At 39.7% G+C, this 21560-nt stretch overlaps 1 long non-coding RNA gene across 1 annotated transcript; it reads right to left on the bottom strand.

Annotated features, from left to right (window-relative positions):
- Positions 1 to 327: 327 nt before the first annotated feature.
- LOC146592527 (uncharacterized) lies at positions 328 to 20874 on the bottom strand. The gene is made up of 3 exons (XR_014896562.1): positions 20732 to 20874; positions 2143 to 2219; positions 328 to 706 (listed from the first exon to the last, which is right to left on the bottom strand). It is a non-coding gene; the product is annotated as an uncharacterized LOC146592527 (long non-coding RNA).
- Positions 20875 to 21560: the final 686 nt, after the last annotated feature.

Raw genomic sequence — 21560 nt, 5'->3', positions numbered from 1 at the left:
ACTGACCTGTTTAACAAAGCTTAGGGAAAAGCTTCAAATAGGATTCTAAGGTTTCTTCTACTTCAAAGTTTATTTAAGCTATCAGAACTCCTTTGAGCAATGACAGTGTCAGTTGTTTTACATGGATAACATGCAATACCTTTCAGAAATGTGAGTAGCTCAGATTTACAGGAATCTGTTAAAATATGATGTCATGTACTCTTATTTCAACACTAGGGAAATATTTGGGAAAAAACAGAAAAACAACATTCTGAATTATGAAAGTTATGGAAAAATGAATATATGCCATGGTATGAGACTTAAAAAAAAAAAAAAAAAAAGTTTATGCTCTTCTAGAATATGCAGATGCCCCACTAGGCCAGAGAAATGATTCACAAACTTGCCAGGTCATTTCTTCTTCTGCTGGGAGAAAAGCCTGAGCATGTGAGCCACAACTGCCATGTTTGTAACTCATTGGGGAGTGCAGTTATGGGGTTCTTGCTGCTCCCCTCCAGGAGTACAGGCATTTCGGCTGGCCACAAAGCTTTGGTTCCAGCTTGCACCAGGTGATGAGTGGTTTCTGGCGGGTCCTGCTCAGTCTCCTGGGTGGTGCCAGGAAAGTGGCTGGTGCAGAGGTTTCCCCATCAGCAGGGGAGCAAGATGCAGCTATCACAGGATTGTGAACACAGAAGACTTCATTGCTCCTAAAGTCCACAGAATGTTATTCCTCAAACAGAGAAGAAATAAAGAAAAAATATATTTTGCAATCTGACTTTCTGAATCTGCCTTTTCTAAGTGTGGCGCCCCAGAGAAGGCTGTCTGTAATTCTTCAATGATTGCTAGTTTTATGCATCCCTTTTGTTCTTTCCCACAAGCACATATAACAGGCATATAAATCAAACAATCTCCATATCATGGCATTTTAAAGGCAAAAAGGGTTCATTGCAGCAAAACCAAGCAGCCCCACTGCATGTTAAAAGCACTGGTATGTTCTGTGGAATATGGCTGCTCTTAATCAGATGCTTAAAATTAAAGCATCTGCTTTATTATCATTCTGTTGGAATAGAGCTTCGGTGGTTTGCACTGGTGTGAGAGGGGAGAGCAACATACAGAATGACCTCTGAATAGGAGGGCGAAGAGAAATTAGAAAATCTTTTCTTTGCTGTTGTAAATCTTGAGAAGATTTTACAAAGCATTAGGACAAGGGCACTGCTATAAAAGATAATATATATGGGTACGGCACAGGAAGTCTGTAAGTCTATGTTATGTAAGTGTGTATAAAAGTGCCAGAAATATGAATTATTTTTAAATAAATAGAGTCTCAGGGTAAAACTCTAACCCTACTGACTTCATTGGGTGATTTGTCATTAATATCAGTGGGGCCAGGATTTTGCACTGTCTCTATAACAGTACATAGATTTTACTGTTTTAAAATCATTTGGGGGACACATTTTTTCTAGCCAAAAAAACACCAACAAAATCTAGCCCTTGGAATTTTAAAAAGCAATGCTGCCCTGTCCTCAGTCATTTGAATAGGACTGATTCTGTTTACTCTTATCTAGCAGGTACCACATTTTAATCTTTTAAAACACTTTAAAAATTACTTTATGACTGTTTTAGAATTGCAAAGTAGGTATTTCCATAAAATATATCAAATTGCCTTTGACAGATAAGGTTCTATTAAACATTAAAGTAAACACAATATTTGCTGTTGAACTAAATGTAAACTCATTTATGCCATTTAGGCTTTCTTGTCTCCATGATGAGACAGAAAGTCTGATTAACACAATAAAATATCTAGTGTCTGACACAGGAATTTTTCTCCATAGTCCACTAAGTGTTTTCAAAGGGAATTGGCTAGTGCTAATTCCATTTAACAGATGAGAGAACAGAGCTGCAGAGAGTTGAAGTAACCTCCTCAAAGTTAATAGGGCGGGATAAGAAGAAAACGCATCCCACAAGCATTAGCCCGACATCTTATTCCAGGATACTTCTTCAAAATTAACATATGAAATTTTTTCACTTTCTTGGTTGGAACAACAGATATCTTGGTTTTGTTAGCAGGTACCTTTTAAATGCCTTGAATGTAGTGCAGGGTGCAGAGAACAAGCAATCTCCACTTTCCCTCAGAGTAGCCCTTTGTGTCTATGGTGGGCCACCCACCTTCTCCCAGACCACCCCATCCGGAGGCAGCACAGCTCTGCCTCTCTGACATTGTCACTGCTACAAGCACCACTGCTCTGAGGTAACACAAATCATAAAGAAAGGAAATCAGAAAGGTGAGGAACTTGAGCCGTTACCCTGGCTTTGAACAAGCCAGGGATAAAAGCGCCCACGCCTCAAGCAGCAGACTCCACCGGGGTGATGTATGCAGGCAGCCGCAGAACCACCCTTGCCCACAGGCAGTCTGCTGCTGCGGTGCACTTGCCTCTCCAGCCGCCGTGGCATTTGCAGGGCAGAGCCAGGCCCTGCCAACAGCACCCGTGGCTCCCAGCATGCCCGCGGCTGGGCAAGAAAAGGCAAGAGTAGGTGGGAAACCAGCAGCCTGGCCCTTTCCCGAGTCAACTCCGCCGCGTGAAGCACCTGCATCTATCCAGCTCCACGCAATCCTAGCCCGCAGCAACGGGAAGGCCTCTCTGTTGCCCTAGCCCATATAGGAACATTTTGTTTTCGTGCCTGAGCTAAAGGAAAATGTCATAGTCTGAATTCAACCTAACAATTATTATTTTAACTTTCCAGCATCTAATCAAAGGGCAAAATATGGAGTCTTCCTTTAGTGAATGCTCTCATGAGTTCAGCTGGACTTTTCTTTCTTTGGTCGCTTTGCAGTTCAGCAGCAGCCAGCAGTTCAGACCTGCTAGCACAGTGCTCTTTGCAAGAACAACATGTGTTGAGGCAATTATTGTGTCTGTATTCAGCATGCTCATTCGGCTTTGTTTTAATAAATCCAGTAATAGGCTTTCAGAGGCAATGAAGGGAGAAGAACAATTTGAAAACAAAGCTGTTGAAAAGACTATAATGCACACTCAGTAGAGAGGAGTGTGATTTTGGAGGTCTGTGCAGCTGTTTTATTTCTTTAGAGGATTTTAATCAACCTGATTACACAAGGAAGCAATGGGATTTTTAGAACAGAGCAGTGATAATCAGCCCGAAGAGGAGATAAAGGGGTGTTTTCCCTCTCTTGGATTCCTCAGATTTATTTTCTGCCTTTCATTTGATTTTACAAATAAAAAAGTGCCATATTAATTCCTTCTAATTAAAAAAATTGTCTGTGCTGGGGTTTTGCTACAGAAGTAATTTCGATCTTTGCCCACTATATCATTTAATCAAAGATATCCTAAATGCTTTCAAAATTGCCATAGCCACACCAATCTGATTGCCATCACTGTAATGGCTTTCCTAGTGGACTGGAAAAAAAATGTAATTGGACATGAGCCCATACTTTCAAGTGGGATTAGCAGCTCTGCTGCAGTCTTCCCCTAAATTTCAGGGCCTGATGTTGTTGCCTAGCTCCTTGCTCACTCACTGGTGCTGCTACAAAGCCACCCTACGGTGCCACCAGTGTGAGTTGGGCTATGCCATTAGAGTAAATGGAAGGAATATGACCCCATAAGGTATGGAATATGAGCTAACATAAGGTAGCAAATGGCTACCTTTCTGCCTCGTTTGAAGCCTGACAGCTTTGAGTTCCAAAGCAAGAGTTAAACATGGAAGTGACCTTATACTATTCCTTTAAAAATAAAGGAAATTTGCTACTTGCCCCTTCTGAAAGCTGATTATATGGGTTTGTCCAGCTTCCTGCTTCTACCTATGCCCTCTTCCACCCACAACCTCTCCCTTACAGCACACTAGCAGCATAGTCCCACTTCAGCAGCAGCTTTCTTCTGTGCATCCCACCTGCAACTCCAAAGCCCTCCAGTTCTCCAGCTGGGCATCATGACTCACCTGTTTGCACATTGCCGAGGCTGGCACTTATCACAGACTGTCTGTGAATAAGTTCTTGCACCCCAGCACAAATATAGAGCAACTTTTATTTGCTGTAATGAAGGAGTGAACAATCTTTAGGCACCTCCCGCATGGGCAGAAGCTCACCCAAGAGAGCCTTGGGACTTCAGAGGCTACCTTGGGCTGCCCAGGTCTAGCCTTGCTCGCTGGGGTTTTTTACATATGTGGCTGTAAAGGTAGAAAAATTGACATCTTAAGTCTGGAATCCACAATTATCCCCGAAAGTGCCATTTTTGTTCTGCTCTGTGTTAGATGGTGAACTCCAGTTGGAAATTTAGCACCATCTTTTCTGCTAGTAATAATAGCTCTTTATTTTCTGCTCTTCGAGGCGATCCTATGTTCAGCTAGAAATGAATAGTTTTATTCTCAGTAGGAATGAGCTCTTTCTTACCTGCTTCCTAGTCTGTTCTTGCTAGCTGGACAAAGGGAGAGAAGGTTAAAAAAGTAGTTGCTAGGTGTGATTTGTCACAAAATATGCAGCAGGACTACTAGAAGATGTAAAATTAACCCCTTTTCATTTGCTAGGAAAAACTCCCAGGCCTTGACTGAAGTGGAGACAATCCAGGAGGCCATTAGCCAAAATGCCACACAAGATGAAAAACAGAAAGGCATAAACATCAGAAACATGCAGCAAATGCAATGTCATTTTTACTTTCAAGCTGATGTGGGAAGAGGTTGCAAGTCCCAAAAAAGAATAACCGTAGTGTAGAAAATGAAGATAGTATCACAGCCATATCATCTCAGCGGAGTCTTTCATGGGGCAATGGACAACACTGCAAGAGATGATGGATAGACAGACAACTTCAAAGTAATGCACTATTTTGCCATTTTAGGTTGCACTACATTTGAAAGAGATCTGCTGCCCCCTACCACAGGAATGAGCAGCTTGTCTGAAGACAAAGGCTGAAGGAGAAGTCAAGCTGGCTCTGGGTATGGGAGAGCAATAGCAGATGCAACTATACAATTAGATGTGTGCTTTGTTTCAGTGGAGAGCGAAGCAAAGCTGTAACTCTTCCCTTATGAATCAATACAAAAGAATAATTATGTTAAAAAGAAAAAAAAGATACATTTTCCATCAAAGGCAAGAGGAGATACTATTACAAGACAGCTGAGATGAACTTTTCTCTAAGATCTGTAGTGACAATCTCAGGCTGGAAAGTCACTTGAAAAAGAAAGGCAGGTGTCCAAGCAGTGCCTTCTTAGGTATTCACTGTTTTGTCTTCCTACTATTTTCTTAGAGTATGTATTTCATGAGAAAATGTCACAAATATCTGGTAGTGAAGACAGTGAACACGCTGCACTCTGTGCGCTATAGCTTCACATGCAGTCTGAAGGTTAATGGCTGGCAGTGAACTAGAATCTTTAAAGGAAAGTCATCAACAGCACATTTTATCTCCTGGGGTTTTTACCTTTACATGTAGGAAACATTGTCATCTTTCATTGTAAAGACAAACGGGAGTATAACCCTTATTGTTTTCTGAATTTGTGTTTGCACCTAGATTTTTTGAGGAGGGCCTTGGGGAGCAAAAATTGGAAGGACACAGCACTTTGTCCCCTCTATGTGTGTGTTCAACTATGAATTTATTTATTTTTTCCAGAACTGTCTTTCATCTTTCTAAACAATGATATTTTGCCTTTTCAAAACAATGTTGTACCATTTGACAGAAGTGGTAACACTCCCAATCATCTGAATCTAATTCTGGGCAACTTAATTAATAAAGTACTTATCTTAATGCCCCATGGGGAAAAAAACAAAAATTTTTCAAGTGAAAATAGATATAATGTGCTGGCAGAAAGTTAAAATACAATTGGCAATTGATGTGCATTGTGAGATAAAAAATAAAGAGCAAGAGTCAGAGTTTGGAAAAAGATTTCAGATGCACAGCAACAAAACAGAACAATGTGTTTTCTTTCTTCCTGATGCCTCTCACAAGACGAATTTTCTATGAGCTGTTTCCTTGATGATTTGAAACCTTCCGTGGAGAGTTGACATCTGGAAATTATCCCTTTCCATCTGGGTGCTGCTTCCAAATCTTGAAAGATTTAGAGTCATTTCACTGGTTCCCTTGTGTGAATTGCTCCAGTGAGTTCTTCCTTAGAGTTTTGCTTCCTACCAGTAGGATGAATTCAGCTAATTTACTGTAATATAAAAAAATATATAGAAATACCAAAAGAGCAGTTGCAGCTGACATTAGCAAGGGATGTGAAGGGCAACAAGAAGGACTTCTATAGCAGACTAGCAAAAGGAAGACTAAAGAAACTGTGAACCTGCTGCTGAATAGGACTAGGGATCAAATGCCAAAGGGCATGGAAAAAGCCTAGGTTCTCAATGCCTTTTTGATTTTTTTGCTGCTGAAGACTGCCTTTGGACCTTGCACATCCCTGAACCTGGTTGCTACATCTAGGAGAGTGCAGCTGTGCCCAGGGCAGAAGAAGGTAGTGTTAGGATGCAGTCAAGAAAACTGGATAAGCACAAGCCCAAGGGGCCAAATGGGATGTTTGAAGCATTTAGCTTCAAGCTTTGAATATTCAGTATGATGCTCAGTCCATGCTCAGTGACCTGAATGTGTGGTGCTGATTCTCTTCTCTGATTGGTAGCTCTAATTACTACTGCTTTTCTCCACAAAATGCGTTTTCTCTAATTGATAAATGAAATTAATACATATTTTTTCTATGGAAGTTCATAGAATGAATTCATTTATAGAATGAATTTTCATGGTAACAAATAACATTTCAACATATTCTTCCCTGTGATCTAGAAAATGGCTGTCGGTATTATTTTATGGGCTCCTTTTGAAAGTAAATAGTTTTATTGCAACTCACAAAATTCTCTCTTTTTTTTTTTTTTATTTTTTGAGGTGGGGGAAACTAATACAGTCTGGCAATTACTACATAGCTAATATTTCTAAAGGACACAGCTACATGGTTTTCATTAATAAAGTTATTTTTCTCAAAATTATCAAAAGGCTGTTCCAAATGGCATCCTAGAATGCTTCTCCTCAAAACCCTTCATATCTGCAAGCCCACAACACTGTTTCTATCTCTGATGACATTTATTGATCTTAAGTTCTCACAACAGGGATAATGGGTTTGCTAATGGCACATACAGTAAACACCACAATTTACATCAGCTATAAATCATCGAGCGTTTCAAGAGTGTACAATCTACTATGAATAAGCTGAGTCATAAATTGCTACCCAGTTACATTTAATTATGCCAATCTAGCAAACCTATATCACTTATCTCTCTCCAGCCCCCACTTTTCAGCACTACAAAAAAAAANAAAAAAAAGAAGAAGAAGAAGAAGAAGAAGAAAAAAGATAGAGTGGAGAATTGATAACACTAGTAATTTGTTTATTTCCAGACATGTAACAACACATCTAGGAAAGGTCAGCTAGTAAAATTCTCTTTGGGATTCTTGACAAAATAAAGTAAAATTGACACAAGCTTTAAAAAAAGGGAGAACACAGTAAATTCATTTATTTATCAAGACACCTGTGGCCTCACCATTTAGGAGAAAAGATGTGAAACTCAGGGAAAACCACAGACATAGGCAATGCCTTAAACTCTTAAAACTTGGTCCTTCATCTTGAGCAAGTGGGGTTATCTTCAGAATAGTAGGTAGGGTAGTTCCCCAGCCTGCTGTGGAGCAGGTGTTCATGGGCAGCCAAGTGGCTCATTTAAACAATGTTCTCTCTGCTCTCCTGCCAGGAAGACTAGCCTTCCCGGCCAGGGCAGATAGCAGAGTGACCTGCTGCCGCAAGGGACATAAATGCACTCTCACTCTTGTGTAACCACCTTTAAAAAGGTTAGCTGTCGTGCTCCAAGACACAGTGACTTGACTGAAGGTAGGGAGCAACGCTTGGTCAGTTTTCCTCTAATTTCCACCCCAGTTGCCTTGCATTTTATTTGTGTCTGGCATTGACAGACACAGTGGCTGCAAAAAGTTTCAGTAAAATGAAAAGGTTAAGGTAAGGGAGCAAATGAACAAGAAGCCTCAGGCTGTTCTCACCTTAATGTTCTCCCGGCATGCTTGTGCTGGGGTGGTGCTATTTTGGGGCTCCCAGGACTATCTCCGTGTTGCACTATGCCATGTGGACACAATAGCTGAGGTACACATAAACTTGGGTCCGGTACCTGGGTCCATTAAATGTGGCAATACAGCTTATAGGCTTTTTCTATTCTGCTTTTTCTCTGTTAATAAGTGTTTGAAGAAGAAGAAATGCTTTGTGCTCTTGGGGCACTACAGCAACAAGGGAATGGACACAGGGAGTGGAGTCACAGCTGATTTTTGCATTGCAGATCCAGTAATGAAGTCTTTAATTGTTTATCAACATGCTTTTGTCCAGTCGGTGACTTGAAATTTTAGACCTTCCCTCTACTTGTCAATCTTGAAGCTTTCAGCACAAATGGAGATAATGTCGCTTTCTTGCTTCACAGGAGTAAAGACACTAAATGTAGTGTAAAGCTCAAGTACAATGGTTATGAAGGCCAAGTGAAGAGCTGGATGGAAACGTAACAAGAACTTGTGTCAGCATCTAGATCCTCCTGCATCTACTGGGATTTTCTGGGTCAGTCTGCTGCAGACTACAGTCATGACAACAGGTCCTCCAGACCCAATGGAGGTAGCCAGCTTGCTCATGCATTCATCGGAAGGTAAGCATGGCAGTGCAGAGCTCAACACATCCTGGCCTCCCAAGCAGTTACCATCTTCTCAGGCAGAGATAGCAACGTGTGCTCTCCAGCCAGCCAGGTTGCAGCCAGTGACCTTGCTCTTCTGCCTCCACTTTGGCCATAGCTTTCTTGCTTTCCATTTCTTTTTTTTTTGAAATGTACTCGAGGTATTTTGCAAAGCAGTGCCTAAGACATTAAATACTTAGCCTACATTACATTCAGGATGTCTCAATGGGCTATAGTAGCTTTGGGAAAGAAAGGGTAGTCTGCTAAATGTCTTGTCAGGATTGTGAACAAGGGTCACTCTCTTTTGTGAGTTCATGTTGGCACTTGTTGGAATAAGCAATGCAAGCCTAGTTCAAATGTTTTGTTAATCAGGAATTGTAGTAGAATGGAGTCTGACTGTTTTCATTAGACATGAAATACTTGACATGAATAACAAGGAGAGAGAGACTACAGAAAAGCCAGGTGTAGCTTTATCTTTCATCTTAGCTTGAATTGGAGACTGATCCCATAGAAAGTGTTTTTAAAGGCTGTGATAACAATCTTAGGCAAGGAAAACACAACAGGTCACATTACCAGTGCTGCTGAAAGGCTTTCAACTATTTGTACAAGATTTCAATTAGCAGGCTATATTATGCATGATGCTAAAGGTCACCTTGATGTGAACAGAACTAAAATACTTCGCACAATAAGAGTTTACAGACATTATTATGTTTATATCTATTGATTATCACATATTTCTCTTATCCTTTAGAAATGTTTCTGCTAGAAGTTGTAGCTATGAGGATAGACTGTGCATATGGAAAGCCTGCACATCAGCAACACGTAAATGAAATCGTTACATTTATTGGTGAAAGGACTTGCTAATTTTGTGCATTGTCCTTTGTTGGGGCCCAGGAAACCTGTGAGAACACCTATGCTAACCTGAATTTTACTGATTTCCAGAAAGTCATCCTAAGGTCCTTAACCATTCTGACGACAAGGATGAAAGCCAGAATCCAAGATTTTTTTTTTTTTTATTTCAGGCAATGAAGAAAGTGGTGTGAAAATACTATTCTGAAAACAATGGTAAGCAGAAACATAATTAACTTTCCTTCGCATTGGACTTGTAGAGTCAACTTGTTTGGTGTTGAAGAGAGTTCTTAAATTGTACATAACTAGGAAGTTTTTTTAATTAATCATTCCTTATGTAAAAGCTGCTATTGAGGACTGATTTCTTGGTAACATGACAATAGGTAGAATGCTTCAAAATTTACAACTTAATTCTTCTATGGATAAGAGAAGGAGTATGTCATAACAGAGTTTTATACCTGCTGTATACGTTCCATTTTAGAGTAATAACTCATTTTTTTCATGAATGAATAATAAATATATTATCTTCAATATTTGATCTGCCCCTCAAACTGTCAAACAGAGCACACTTTGAAACATGTTACTCTTAAATAATGCCATAATCAGCATATGTTTCATTCCAAAGCTTCTCAGGAGCTTTCCTATTTCTTTTCCTCATCAATACTCAATGAATCTAGCTATTCTGAGACTGGAACGTAAGAGCCTCTGTGTGATAGGATTATGACACAATAAGCTTGAGGTGAATTAATACATTCCAACTCCATATCAAACCATAGATAATTAAATAGAACTGATCTCTTCTGAAAATAATACATTATTTTTCAAATATGAAACTTTCGTGGACAAGTTAAAAACATATTGTTATATATTTTTAAAAAGTGAGCATTTGGAAACAACTAAATCATTTTATCTAAAAAATTATTTCAGGTAAAGTTTATATTTCAATAAAATATTTTCAGAAAGAAAATATGAAAAGCTTTTATAATAAGCACAATGGATCTAACTAGGACAAAACATTTAATGGACTTTTAAACTTGCAAAAGACAGAAAGAGAAAATATTTATGTGCACAGATAGCTACTGTCTTAACTTTCTGTTATAACAAAAATCTGTCCTTCCAAATAAACCTCAATCTGTTATATTGCATTGGAACATTCATTTTACTGGGACAGGAAGCTGAATTTTGGAATGTCATAAGGCTCCTCTAAGAAGTGGGAAATTTTAGATGCCTAGATATGCTTCAAAACTGTGCTCTAATTTCCTATTTCTTCTCTCAGCTCTGTTTGCAGAATTAACACCTACTATTGAGTCATCTTCAAAGTCATATACTTTGGACTTTTACTCCCAAAATGCTATGATAAATAATACATATTAAGCTTTTTGTTAAATACTGTTTTTCTTTTTTCCTATTTCAACAGTTCCTTTTTTAACACTAAGAAATCTTCACAACTGGCATCTAAAAGTATTTCTCAGCATAAAATAAATGATCCTCACTCTCCATTACTCACTTGTTCTTGAATAAAGTTTATGGGTGCATTTCAGCTCAAACAAAATTAACACCAGGATTGAGACTCCCTTGAAAGCACCGCAAAGAGCTGTGAGTGAGGGAGGGGGAAGAAGAGAAAGAGGTGATTGTCTCTCTATAAATAGAATATTTTCTGCACATCACTGATCCTGCACAGATGTCTGTCAATGGCAGAGATGCTGCTTCAGAAATCACTTAGCTGCATTCCAGGCAGAGGAAACAATTAACAAATGAATTTGGGCTGCAGAAAAATTTCACTGGGTGACAGATGTTTGGATACAATATTGCTTTTTATTTATGCAATAAATGCTCTTAAACTGATTTTCTTCTATTATTTCTCAAAAGAGCATAAGTAATTATTTTCTAGGTAAAACTGTTTATATTACAGTTCAAGAATTGTTACTTTGTTGTTTCAATATGAGAAAGTATATGCCTCTGAACACTATTTTACTAACAACAATTCTTGTCTCTGGGGAAAGGACAAGCCTGAAGTCTGAAGAGAGACGATGCAAAATCTGGGACACTGGTCCTTCTTTCAGCCAACAGGACAGACCTCCCTAGAGGGTGCTTCTCTAAGAGTCCACCCCTTCCAAACATCCCTTGAGGTGATGTATACTTTTTTGAAGTCTTCAAATCCAAAGTAATTTCTTTCTCGAAGTCACTGATGAATTAATGTCTCTTATATTGTTACATAAACATTTTAACCTAGAAATTAATTACAGAATCATACACTACTGGATTTTCAAGAGAGACAGTCTATAGCTAGCGTTACGCAGAGTCAGTTTAGGTAATCTGCTGGTGCCTCCTAGTCTTAGAATCTATACATCCTTAATAATTCACTGGCTGACTTTTGGTTTAGAAATGCTATGAATTTACAACCTTTAGTAGTTCCTCCTCATTCTACCGGAGCCCGAAATAAATCCAAAGAACTCCTAATGGAACAAAGATTACTTTGCAGTTATTTATCTATAATCTTTTTGCTTTTGGAATTACTTTGCCTAATAATCTATGCATTTTGTCCAAGTTGATGGGAATTAACACACAGGGAGTGAAGGAGACAAGGCATGGGGAAGTGGAAAGACATTTCAATGCGTGTGGGATACGAGGCAAACACAATAGGGAGGAACCTGGCTGCTGTGATTTGAGGCATTGTGGTAGATGTTACTGTGGAACAAAATACATGCAGAGACTTAATGGAGTTGGTGTTCTCCCTCAGAGGAGTTAATTTAAGTACCCTGGATATTCTAACTACTTTTTTTAAAAAACCTGAAATCATTTGGTTCTAATTTCTGAGCAGGGATTTGCAGCCCACACAGCAGCAGGCCTTGATAATTATTAATGATATGTTTTTCTCCGTTCTATATGACCTTGTTTGGAAAAGCTATGGGGTAAAGCTAGAATATTAAGAGTTTTATGGGCCCTGTCATGCTTCCAAGCTGGAAAAGAGGAAAAGATTTAAAAGACAAATCGATAACCCAAAGTATAACCTTGAATTCATGCCCTTTTATATTTCAGAAGGCACTGCAATCCAGATTGTACTTTACTCATCCAGTATGGACAACAACTGAAGGAGCAAGTAGGCAGTCGCCTGGTTTAGCTGAAATTAAAATTCATATAAACTCCCTTCTGACAGTCTAATAAAAAGTAGCAGCAATCTGCAAAGGCAGGCAGCAAACTGCCCGTACCAGGGAATCCTAACTTGAAAATCATCATTAGCTTAACATTAGCAAAGATTCTGACACCGTGGCTTTGGCCCAAGTAATAGAGCATGTCACACAGAGGAAGGGCTCGGGTGCTGTGGGGAATCCAAATGAAATCTAGAGAGGTAGAAGCTTTGATATAAAGTTTTTGCCTCCTGTTCATTTTCATTACCTAGCAAGAAGCTGCATTACTCTCCTACCACAATATCACTGTGCTCCCCTCAAGATGCGCATGTTAATCCAAAAATTCAGCCTTTTGAAAATGTAAATTATTAGATTGCTTTTTATGATGTATTTAGAGAAATACTACTATCTGACCTTTCTACAGTTGCCCAACTCACCCTAGAAATGATTTTTCTCATTAGAAATAATGAAGCAACCTGACTGAAAAAGTCATGTTTGCCACTGTTACAAAGAAAAAGCATCAGCAAACCTAGATTTCAAAACACTGAAGATAGACACATTACTTTTGACTTCTCTAAAAAAATCAATTGGCCTTCAAGCTTTGACACAAGCAGGAGAAAACATTTCTCCTTGTTAGCTATGCTAACAGGTTCCATAGGTTTGGAACATAATGTCATTCTCTGCGTGGCAGCTTGTACAGTAAGAGAATTTTTGAAGTGTTGTTGAGAAGAGGGCCTGAAGATGTTCATGCACTATAAAACCAGCAGCCACCCACACTTCACTTTTAATGTTATCACACAACACAAGCATGGCATAGTTCAAATTAAGTTAGAAATCTCTAATCTTCTTCCTCCTGCCCTTTTGACTAACAATGTAACGGACCTCTCAGCCCTCTAAATTGCAGAAAGTGCTCTCACTAGAGTAGCAAACTTCTGTGATGAAGATTTATGTACAATTATGACTAGTAAGAGAAAAAAGAAAAGCAATTTCATGAAGGCATAGGAGTCTGCTGCAGAAAGGAGATTGGCTGGGAAAACTTAAGACAAGAATATAACACCCCTTCTTGCTTGAATGATATTTTATGTCATGGGTAGTGCCCCAGAAGTCACAGCTTGCAGCATGGTAAGTGCTGCTAAGAGGCCAGAACTAGCTCTTGGAGCTGCTCAGGAAAGGGAAGAAATGATGAGTTCTGCTGTCACCTTGTCTTGTCTCTGTCCTCTTCAGATTTGCTTCATCTATCACTCGTGCCTTATTGCCAAAACCATAACAGTAACCTCTGTGAGATGAAGAACTGTCTTTTTATCTGATGTGGAGTCTCTCCCTACTAATATGGGCTATATAACAAGATGACAATGACTTCTATCCTCCTGGTGAGAACTAGAATATAAGACCTGATTAGTATGACACCTGACGCTCAGATTCAGCCCTGCCAAAACCAGTTGTCAGACTCTGGATGAGCCTTGGAATAGGTTGCTCCTAGGCCAGTATTTTTATTTCACGGATAAAGTACTCAGCTAAAGTGAGAAAGTGAAGGTTGGGTGAAAACATAATGGGAGGAGAACAGACCATTCCCATTCCCACCTGTGCCAGGCAGCTATCAGAAAATAACTCTTGCTGCTTATGAACACCCTGGGGACAAGAGCAGAAACACAGGAGGAAAATCTGGAAGCAACAAAAGGCAATGGGAGTTTGACACTAACTTTGGTGACTGCCATGATTTGCTCCTCAGCCCTCAAAAGAACAGCTGTGAATGGAATCTGCATGAATGGGCTTTAGTGAATACGATATCTCAGGGAGAGCCGTTTTCCAGCTAGAGAAGTTCAATCTGTAACATAAAATGGGGTCTCTGCATTTGAGCGTGTGCTCTGCAGGAATGGTTTCTGGGGAGCTGCATAGATGCAGTTTCTTCCCTCTTTATAGCATTTTTGGGGAACACAGAACATGTAGAGCATCAGGTCCACTCTTCTGCTGCTCTATTTGTAGTGCACTGCCATTACTCCTTTCCTCAACAGCTGCTCCGAAGCTCCAGGGATTCACATTTTCTTCTGTCCCTCTCTCAGATTAGTTAAGTGACCGTTAAGAAGCCTGCAAGACACTTAGACAAAAAATTATAATTAGAGCACAATTAGTTTAATTGGAGTCCTTGCACCCAATGCTATGTTTCTCATTAAAAAAATCTGAAAAATCATATAAGTGGCAGAAATGTTAGCACAAGGCTATGTAAACAAAGGCACAAAGGGAGGTTTATCCTGCTGCAGTCTGTTATGATAGGGATTTTGCCTGATTAAATTGAGCATGCAGTGAGAGCTCTGTTCACGTCAATGAAGGAAAAGAAAATTCCTCAGCAAAAGGAAATCACCAAAGAACATATGCAACATGAAACAATCTCTTTACATAGTATGCACTTTTTACTGTAGTCACCTGGACTCAAACAAATTTTGAACAGTGTGGCCCAGACTATTATATACTGGTTGTCTGTCAGGGAGATTATTGTTACTTTTAATCTCATGATTTTGTACAGACTCACACACGTCACCCATCAGTATAAGAACATATAGAGAGAGTTAATGATGATAACATCTTTTCTACTTGTTCCTTTCAGGTCCAGAAGTCTTACTGATTTTTGGTTACTGAAAGCAATATGTTTCTTACAATGCTGGAGGCATTATAACTGCAGCTGTCCATAATATTCATCTGAGATAGAAGAAGAGTTACTCAGTCTTAATTTATGATTCAGCCATGAATCTGGGTGTCTGTTAACAAGTTGACCAAACTGAAAACCTACTTTTAAAATAAGTCATTTAAATCAGTAAAGAAAGATGACAGTATAGTGAGACCATACACTCTGGAACAACTATATTAATGTATAATCTTTTGTATTCTCTGCTATAGAATTCCTGTGATACCATTGGCAAGTCAGCTAATCACTCAGTGCTTCTTTTCCTCAATTATATAATAAACATGCTAAATCTTTGCTTAACTATTCTTTTTTTCTTATCTTGTCACTACATAGTAGGACCATTTTACAAAGTGTTTGTACAGCATCAGTATATTCAAATCCCAAAGATACACTAAAGCTTCTGGGCTTTGATTTCATATAAATAAATAATGCTTTTAATGTTATTGTTTTAACAAAATAAACCTTATTCTAGATTTAGCAAGGACATCAGTACAAAACACAGCCATAAAAAGAACAATCCAAGCCATTATATGAACAATCTATTTAAAGTTAATTTTAGATTAATATACATCAGGCTTTAAATAATTCCAATATTCAGAGGAACATTTCAAAAACTGTGATGTCATTTTGCTTATGAAGGGAAAATGGTCAAATTTTACCCTTCTAGACTTGCTGGTCTTGTTAGAGCCTTTTAGCACATGTTCTCTCCTGCATTAATTTTGGCTACATAAAACGTGGATGCTGTTGGCTTTTCTTTGTCAAGAAAGAAGTGTAGCAAGAAAATGTGATGTTCAAAGCTACTACTTTGAATTGCATGGCATTGCATAGCGCAGATCTCCATCTCACTCCTCTTTAGCAACATTTGCCACCCCACTGAAACTGGGACTGGGGAGGCAGCTTGCCTCAGCTACTAGGTTAAAGGGGAAATGCTGGATGGATGGTAACTGTTTTTTAGCATGAAAATGTCCAGAGAAGAAACAAGGCAGAAATCAGGGATGCATAAATATATAATGTGGGGGAGATAAAGAGACAGCAACAGTGAAGCTTATTGCCCTGCAGGAACATGTTGGTGGCAAGTGGATAAGCTGTGAGAGGCACCAGCAGCCCGATTCCAGGAGGTATAGTGGCCTCAAGCTCGGCACTGCCATCACGACAACATGACCAGTGGGGCCACACAGGACAAAATGCTTATGGAAACACTTTGACCTGCTTATGTTATATAGGTAACATACGTATTTTGGAAGTAGCATGTTCCCACAATCCTCCAGACCTTTTCAAAAGTCTCCTCAAGCAGCTCGACAGTCACCCCCTTTCTTAGCTCCTTTTCCTTTTCCGATTTGCTCTCCTCTGTTCTTTCCCTATTCCCTACTCTAGTGCTCAGCCAGATACTCTAGTAGAGATTTGTTTCACAGAAAAAGATAGCATGATCATTGTGCCTGTCATTGTACTAAACCCGTCATGCTCTGGGCCAGACAAGTTCATGGTGTGTTGTGCCAAACGAAGGCAATAGAGGAGATGGATGAGACTTTCCCTCCTGGAGGGACCCTGGAGATGTGCATCCACACAAACAGGGCTTCTGTGGTTCCTTCAGCAGGATGGAGACATGTTCAGGGCAAATTTTGAATTCCCAGCCTCAGCAAACTACCCTTTATTAAGACATAAATGTTTTTAGCTTTGTGGAACTGCTTATTTTGTTCTGTTTGTGTGTTAACATGGACAATTCAGCAAATTCCAATTCATTCTTATGAGGGTTGAATCACTGCACTGTCCTACACCTTAACCTTTCTTCTTGCAGATAATAAAGACCTTTACATTCTACACAGAAGCACAAGCATATATTTTAGGCGATGTAATGTTTCTCTTCCTTTCCTCTTGCAGCTGTTTTGTAAAAGACAAGATGCCTTCACAGAGTGCCACAGGGAGGTATATTTTCTTTCTAGATGCAGTTTTGACATAGATGATCTGAGCAGCTAATGCCATGTTTTGTATAGTAATGGGGGAACTGCTTGTAACAAATGATCCATTCCAAGAATTGAACCATTGCTTCAATTTGCAAATTATCAATAAAAGCGTGAGTTTTAATGATTTGTTACTTATCTCGAAATTATTAACTGGAGGAAAGACTGTAAATAAGTCACAAATGCATCACTGAGAAGGTGTTGATGTAGATGACTGGGAGTTTTATAAACAGGAAAAGGAGAGTCTGGGAGCCTTCAGGACGATCATGTAAACAGCCTCAGGAGTGTGCTTCCTGCAGTCTCAGCTCACTTGGTGCACAGCTATGAGCAGCTGTGCTCCTGGAAAAATGCCAAATACAAACAAAGTTGAAATCCTGCTACACACAGGGCAACAGAGTGGCCTCATTATGCAGTCAGTGGCTGAGAACTCACAACCTCCTTCTTTCAGAGGAGAAAACAGAGGATAATGTCCCTGCTTTCCTCTCACTTAACAGTGACTAAATTACCGTGTTGCAGTCAGGCTCCTTTTTCTGAACTTGTTCAGACCTATTTACTCCTGATTTTGTTGCTGCGCAGGGATGCAGCATGTCCCAGTGTGTCAGCAAATGGCTGCACCCAGAACGGCTGGCAGCTCATTGCTCATAGCATTCCCACGAGAAGAAGAAGGTGTGGATTTCTGCTCTCCTGTGCAAAGAACCTGACTTTCCCAGGGAAGCTCATGAGCTAACGAGGCATTTAAAGCATGCTCCTCTACCTCCTTCTGCCTTAAACGGAAGCAGCAGGTATCACTGACCATATATTTTAGGTTCATTCTGGAAATGCATAATCGGTCAAGACTCTCAGAGAGTGGAAAGTCATCTTCTGTCTGGTGTCAGTCAAGGTTAGAAACTCTTCAAGGTCATCCAAACCAAATAGAAGAATCTAGGAACATGACTTCCTACTCCCCTGAATGGAAGTGTCACCAGTATAAGATGTCACTTCATTAAAAATCTTTATGTACATGATTTTCCATCAGAGTGATGGTGCCTAGCTTTCTTATTTGGATCCGGCTATTTCCTACAGAACAATAGCTTTGAGGTTCACGATAGTTCTTGGGATTAGAAGCCTCCAAGAGTTGTATTTTGGTGATTTCAATCACCTTGCAAGCATTCAGCAACTTGTGGGCTGGCTGCTGGTATTGTGTTGTGCAGCCTCTTGGGAACTACATGACCTTATCCCAGTGAAGATGCTCAGAGGTGGTGAGAACAGCAAGTGTTGTGTAGTGGAGGTGAGACTTTGGTGCAGGATCGTTCCTGTCAGATAATTCTTGCCGCATTTACTGAAGTTCACTTCAAGTATTTCTTTAGCATTTCCCTGGGTTTTAAAGGTTTTAAGGTTACTCACATGGCCAAGATCAAACTGCTGGTACTATGTCTCAACTGAACAGTGCTGTGCACTCCTGCAGATAAATACCTGAATCCTCCAGCCTGATAGGTTATCCCTCTATGTCTAATCTGTCACAAAAGATTTGTGTTTGAAAGCAAAACTAAGTTTTTTTTTATCACTGTAAAGCTGTCAAAGGGAGGCAGCCAAAGCAAAGCTCTGCACCCTGAGGGAAAAGAAGGAAAAAATGTTGTTTTGGTGGGAAACTCAGCTAAATTGTTTAAATTAGGATTTACTGATGCTATGGGAGCTGGTGCTGCAGCCTGAACACCTACCTGCTTCAAACAGGAGACTGGGAAAACTCAGAGAAGTTATGCAGAAGAGATTATAACCACACTCCCTCCTTTGTGGTGCTTACTAACTTAATAAGATTTTCCTCATTAAAATACCATGCAATGATGTGAGGAAATGGTCAATTTACTATTAAACCATAGGGACCAGAGCCTGAAGAGGCTCTGCCTTGAACAGGTATGAGCAGCATCTTCATCTTGACAAAAGTGGATAAATTATATCAAAGACAGAAGTCAGAGCTCAAGTTTCAGACCATGCCATTCGATGCTGTCGTTGCTGTGCTTGTATGGCCTCATAGCTATGAAATCTCAGCACCACACAACAGTAACACCTGTGTCTGTGTTAAAGCAAGTGTTGCCTTGCTTACACCAAGATGTCTTAGGGCTGGAATATGTTAGTATTAGAGTACATATGTGTTCTGAACCAATGCTTTAACTAGACCATCTTTCTTGAATCAGACACCAAGGACCATATCCACCATTTAACTCACAAGATGTTATCAAATCATCACATGAAGGACCACAGAGAATAATTCAGAAGAGACAAATGTATTGAAGATCTCATAACAACATTCATACTAGAGCTAGAGCAAAACCAAAAATTCATTGTACCTCTGTGTAGATGTGCATGGAAGAGCTTGTCTCTGTGGTTGCTTGCTCTGTGAGCTGGAGGAAGCAAGGGGGTCTGGCATGGAGGGAGGCACCAAGATGCCTCAGCTGTTGAGGTAAAAGGATCTTTGCTACCTGAATTCAGGTGCAGAGACCTCTAATTTCTCAGTCACTTCAAAAGACATCTCCCAGGGAGCACATATAGCATCATGCAATGGCCAAAGCACTTGGGTACCCACTGTGGCTGTGGTCAGCATAGTTTGCTTTACAGTGGAGAAGTTAAAGGAGATCCCCGACAAAAGGAAGATGTTTTTAAATATCATGATATTTTCAGAAATTGCCTTTACTCACATTGAAAGCTGCTGTACTGTACAAGTGGGATCCTGGCAGACAATGGAACAATTTGTGAAGAACATCATGAAAATCGGACCAAATTGGTCAAGAGGTACAAAATGACACTGCCCTTCACTGCAGAAGGCTGTCTCTCATTCCTGAGCGAAGACTAACATCCTGATCTATAAGGGCACTCAGCTGCACTATGTACTGCTGAAGTTAAATTCACAGCTCAGAGTGAGGCATTTAGTTTCCCTGGGTAATGAGCTAGAGATATTGAAAAGGGCTTCACCGTAGACAGCACCCTAACTGGAAATACAAAAAGTGTGGATGTATAACAACTGTGTGCGAAATGGCAATATTGATTGTATAGACTGCATGTGAGGGAGCATGCAGGCAACAGGACTTGCGGCCGTTTACAGTACTTGAAGCTTGAAGGGCAAAGTGCATGCTGCATGTAGTTTGCCATGTTGTTCTTAAATCTATAACATAAATAAGTATTTATATGTTATGTAAAACCGTACCTCACACCCGTGCAGCTCTGGCTGATGCTGGGATCTCTGCACATGTAACCTAAGTGCAGGTGACCCACCTTTGAAATGCCATCCTGCGAATGCCAGTCAGGTTAGTTTACGAAATGTACAGTTATTATAACCCACCAAATGAGTTTGCTGTAATTACTCAAATGCAATAAACAATTCCATACGAGCAGAGCACAAGACATTAAGCATTTCATTAATGACAGTTTCACATTTCTTTGAAGTTATTATGACTAGAGGAACATAATGTAATATTACCTTGCATTATGAAATCACTTAGATTTCAATTTCTTCTCCATTGGTTTTGTATCAAATCTTACGTGGAGTCTTTTTCTCCTATAAATATATCCCATCCTGTATGGTACCTCCAAGGCACACATTTCATTTTTATTAGCTGGGCAGTGTGAGTCATGCTATTAATTGGTATCAGTAGCAACACATCACCAGACTGTCCTTTGCTACACAGCCTATATTTAGAAAGGGAATGAGACTGCTGCTGGGTTATATAATGACACAGCTATTTATAGAACTCCATTATACCTAGAGAGCACTGTCCTGCCATCTGAGCTGTGAGCAACCAGGCTGACAGAAGTGTGATTATAGATTCAGCATTCTCCCTTACATCCTCCCCCCACCCCCAAGAGGCATTTGCAGGGTTTTTTTACCTGCCATTATTTCTGTTTATTCCATCTGTACTATAGGTACTTTTGAAATTCTATGTGTTCTGGCAAAAACCACTTTAGAATCCATTATTACTCATGGAAAGGTAAAACAGACAGTCACAGTGCCAACAAAATAACTGCATTTTCATTTACCTTCTTTTTCGCTTATACGAATCTAGTCAGGTGTAGCTGCCTTAAAAATACACCCATATTTCTAGTAGCACTGCTGCTAAAACTCTATTGTTCAGCCACTTATTTCGTTGTTCATATCGATTGTTGATGGCTGCAGTTAGAAAAAGAAGTGAAAGAGAGAGGACTTATTACTGGGCATGAGCAAACGTGGATGAAGAGAGGAAAGCATTAATGTTGGAGGTAGAAATGTGACTTTTGCTGTACATAGCAGGTCTCACAGCAAATTAATGTTT

Source organism: Rhea americana, unplaced genomic scaffold (assembly GCF_003343005.1).
Source record: "Rhea americana isolate MKP2758 unplaced genomic scaffold, rheAme1 scaffold_329, whole genome shotgun sequence".
Lineage (NCBI taxonomy): Eukaryota > Metazoa > Chordata > Aves > Rheiformes > Rheidae > Rhea > Rhea americana.
Note: the sequence above shows the minus strand (reverse complement) of the source record. Positions and strands in the feature narration are given on the sequence as shown.